Source organism: Petaurus breviceps, unplaced genomic scaffold (assembly GCF_028583685.1).
Source record: "Petaurus breviceps papuanus isolate PSGF00001 unplaced genomic scaffold, PetGlider_PUasm1.0 90686, whole genome shotgun sequence".
Lineage (NCBI taxonomy): Eukaryota > Metazoa > Chordata > Mammalia > Diprotodontia > Petauridae > Petaurus > Petaurus breviceps.
The window spans coordinates 3376097-3381059 of NW_027187309.1; the positions used below are offsets into that span (position 1 = coordinate 3376097).

General features: G+C 38.4%; 1 pseudogene; it reads right to left on the bottom strand.

Annotated features, from left to right (window-relative positions):
- Positions 1–4396, bottom strand: part of LOC138144125 (ras GTPase-activating protein-binding protein 1 pseudogene) — a 7024-nt pseudogene extending 2628 nt beyond the window's left edge.
- Positions 4397–4963: the final 567 nt, after the last annotated feature.

Consider the following 4963-nt stretch of genomic DNA (forward strand, 5'->3'; position numbering starts at 1 on the left):
TATATATATATATATATATATATATATATATATATATATATATATATGAAACATTTTATTTTTAAACTTTGAATTCCAGATTCATTCTGTTCCTCCCTTGACACCCAACCCTAATGGGAAGATAAGCACTTCAATATAGGTTGTACATGTATAGCTATGCAAAACATTTACATAGTGGACAAAAAGTAAAAGACTGGTTATATTTCCCTCCATCTTATCCCACCTCCCACTTGTTCTATTCTTTACTTTGATCCTGTCTCTTTTCTTTTCTTTTTAATTCTTTTTATAAAATTTATTTATTTATTTTATTTTGGAGGGCAAGTGGGGTTAAGTAACTTGCCCAAGGTCACATGGCTAGGTTTTTTTGTATGTGTGTGTTAAGTGTCTCAGGCCTGATCCGAACCCAGGTCCTCCTGATGCTGGGGCCGGCACTCTATTCACTGCACCACCTAGCCACCCCAGATCCTGTCTATTTTCTTTTTTTTAAATGCTTTACTAACTTCTGATTTACATCATTCGTTTCTGCCAGATTTTGAGTTACAAATTCTGGCCCTGTTTTCCCACTACCCACTGCTCCAAGATAGCAGTCCCACAGGATATCCCCTCCTCCAATCTTCTCTGTCCCATATGTTCTCCCATACCCCTTCCAACTTCTCCAGTGGACCTCTATGCATCAGTGCCTGTATATCTTATTTCCCAATTGTATGTAAGATGGTATTAATTATAGTATATATACAACCTACACTGAACTGCTTATTTTCCCAATAAGGGTGGGTGACAAGGAAGGAAGGGAATGAATCTGGAACTGAAAGTTTTAAAATCAAATATTCAAATATGTGTCTGTATATGTGTATGTATATATATATATGTATATATATTTTTTATGTATACTATTATTGATCCTGTCTCTTTTCAAAAGTGGGTGCTTCCAACTTCCCTCCCCACCCACCGTGCCCTCCCTTCCATCATGCCCCCTGTCATCCCCTTCCCCGCACCTCTCCTATAGGATGAGATACCCTATTTACTTTGTATGTCATTCCTTCCCTAAGCCAAATTCAATGAGAATAAGTTTGACCCATCCCCTCTTGACTTCCTGTTCTTTCCCTCCTTTGTAACTATTTTCCCTTGCCTCTTCTACATGAGATCGTTTACCCCATTCTGTCTCCCCATCTCTTCTCATTATATTCCTCTCTCATTTTAAGTATTATCCCTTCCTATTCAATTGGTCCTGTGCCCTCTATCTATGTATACCTGTACACATATATACACTCACACATATGTATTCATATGCCCATATACCCTTCTATATTGACATATATGTAAGTATATATATATATATACACACACACATACACAATCACAAATTTCTATTCCCTTCAACTATTCTCATACTGCAAAAAGTTTCATAAGTTACAATTATCCTTTTTCCATGTAGGAATGTAGATAGTTCAACCTTTATAAGTTCCTTATGATTTCTTTTCCCCTTTTACCTTGTCATGCTTCTACTTTTTTTTTTTGCCTTTTTGGAGGGCAATTGGGGTTAAGTAACTTGCTCAAGGTTGCACAGATAGTTGTGTGTGTGTGTGTGTGTGTGTGTTAAGTGTCTGAGGCTGGATCTAAAGTCAGGTCCTCCTGACTCTGGGGCTGGTGTTTTTCTCACTGTGCCACCTAGCCACCCCACCTTCTCATGCTTCTCTTGCTTCTTGTATCTGAATGTGAAATTTTGTTTTTTCAACTCTTTTTTTTTCACCAAGAATGCTTGAAAGTCCTCTATTCCATTGAATGACAATATTTGCCCCTGAAACATGATACTCGGTTGGTTTTAATCCCAGCTCCTTTGACCTCTGGAATATCATATTCCAAGCCTAGACCACACTCACAAACTACCGGATCCCAGAATCCACACTGCGCTGACCTCTCACTTTGTCCTTAGTATCTATGTGTTGATAATTCTGTAAACCACCACAATTGCTGGTGATTTGAAGTCCCTGTAGCTGGTGGCTGGTTGTGGCCACCCTGAGGCTAAAACATCAAGCTTGGGTGGGGCTGGGCTTGGCTCCCAGAGTGCTGCGTTAGCCCCTTCCTGCCAGCCTGCTGGACTGTCTTCAGCAGGAGGTTAGCTTTTTCTGTCATTTTGTGGGTTCTGTAGCTGCAAAGTTTGTCAGTAGTCATTTTTCCATTAATTGGAAGAGGTGGTAGCTGGAGCCATGCAGAAGTCCTGTTTCTACTCTGCCATCTTGACTCCACCCTTGTTTCAGCAACTTCTATAAGAGAACAGTCTTCCACACTTAATTGCACATTTCTATATCCTACTTTCAAATATATAGTGAAGGATCTCAGAGTCAGCTATTGTGCCTTTTTATAGCAGTCACAGCCTGACAGGTTGGTAGCCTGAGTTGGTAGGAACAGTAATATCCATGAGTGCAGTGAGCCCCAGAGGGCCCTGAAAATGTAGTGGAATTGAGGACTTTCAAGCATTCTTGATGAAAAAAAAAAACAGAGTTGAATACAAATGCTTGACATTCAGGTACAAGAAGGAAAAGAAGCATGAGAAGGTAAACAGGGAAAAGAAATCATAAGGAACTTATTGAAATTGAACTATTTACATTCCTACATGGAAAAACAATAAGTGTAACAAGAAATTTTTCTCATTATGAGAATATTTGAAGGGAATAGAAATGTGTGTGTATGTGTGTATTTATATATATATATATATATATATATATATATATATACACACACCTACACACACATACATACACATATATATGGATGTCTATATAGTTGGGTATATGGGCATATGATATATATATATATATATACATATATATATATGAGTGTGTGTGTGTGTGTGTGTATATATATATATATATGAGTGTGTGTATATATGTGTACAGGTATACATAGTCAGAGAACACAAGACTAATTTAGCAGTCAGCAATGATACTTTAAAGGTGCAATTGAGACGTGAGAGAGGAATATAATGAGAGGAGATGGGGAGAGGTAGAGTGGGGTAAATTATTTCATATAGAAGAGGTAAGGGAAAACTGTTACAATGGAGGGGAAGAACAGGAAGGCAAAACTGAATGAGTCAACCTTATTCTCATTCAATTTGGCTTGGGGAGGGAATGACATACACACTAAATAGGGTATCTTACCCGACAGGAGAGTAGGGGAGAAGGGGATAAGAGGGGGGATGATGGAAGAGAGGGCAGGGTGGGTGGGGAGGAAAGTTGGAAGCAGCAACTTTGAAAAGGGACAGGATCAAAGTAGAGTATAGAAGAAGTTGGGGGTGGGATAGGATGGATGGAAATATGTTCAGTCTTTCACAATATATCCAATATGGAGATGTTTTGCATGGCTTCACGTGTATAACCTATATTGAATTGCTTATCTTCCCAGTAAGGGTGGGTGACAAGGAAGGAAGAGAATGATTCTGGAATTCAAAATTTTAAAATCAAATGTTTATATATATATACTGTGTTTCCCCGATAATAAGACACTGTCTTATTAATTTTTTTGGACAGAAAAACACCAGAGGGCTTATTTTCATGGGAGGGCTTATTTTAATGAACATTGACAGCAATTTTAATAAACAGGTAAATGTGAACAAAAAAATGTACCTTTATTCAATAAGCAAATCACTGGGGAAGAACAGGATGACGCGCTCACTGCTGCAGCTCTGATTGGATGCAGCTCGGAGCGCAGCGTGCCTTTCACCTGGGGGGGGGGGGGAACGGTGCATACAGAGGGCACAGTAATGTAGCATGTTGCGCAGGGGATCACCTTCACTACAGTAGCAATCTCAATAGGGCTTATTTTCAGGGGAGGGCTTATTTTAGAGGAATCTTACACAGTAAGGGGAGGGCGTATTTTCGGGATAGGTCTTATTATCGGGGAAACATGATATATATATATATATATATATATATATATATATATATATATAGATACACACACATATATATGTGTGTGTGTGTGTGTGTATGTCTGTGTGTGTATTATTATTTTTCTTTTACATGTAACTGGGAAATAAGGTATACAGGCACTGGGGCATAGAGATCCACCATGTCCTACTGAAAAGTCAGAGGGGGGATGGGAGAAGATATGGAAAAGAGCATATTAGGAGAGCAGATATTCAGTGGGATTGCTATTTTGGGGTGGTGATTAGGGGAAAATTGGGGAGAAAGTTTGTAAATCTAAATATTATGGAAATGAATGATGTGAACTAAAAATTCAAAAAGAGAGGAAAAAAAGAATCCAAACCTCCATGAATATAAGATGAGTTCTTTCCATAAAAACTATGCAGCATGTCTGGTGCCTGGTTCAGCACAGTATAATACTGTCCCACAAATTCCTGCCCAACCAACAGAGGACTTGGCTTCTCCATAACCATCTTTTTGGTCGACTGTAACATGCAGGTCTTAGTGGGAGAGGAAGAGTCTTCACTCCTAAGCAGGCTAGGTAGCAAAACTCTCTCATGCAAAGGTGTTCATGTAATTTGGTTCAAAGAAGGAATAATCCATATGTACTTAGTTGGTAATCTATCTAATCCAAAATGCAAATTGTATGGGAAAGGGTTAAGATAAAGGTGGGGTAGTGATAAAAAGTAGAGTGTAAAAATAAGGCAGTGGTCAAAATCAAAGTAGACTTTAGGGGATAAAAAGAATAGGATAAAAAATAAAAATAGGCCTAAAAGGAGAAAGAAGGATAAAGAGAAGAAAATAGGACGAAAAAATGCACATTTGGTCATTGAATAGGATGAACCAACCCATAACAGGAGCAGAATGGACAGAGAAAAACAAAACATGTGAAACAGAGACACACACAAAGAGTTAAAGGGCTAGAACATAATCTATTATCCTTTAGCTGATTCCCCCTCACACACACACACACACACACACACACACACACACAAACAGGGATAGCAATCATGTAAGCAAAAACAAAAAAATAGACATGT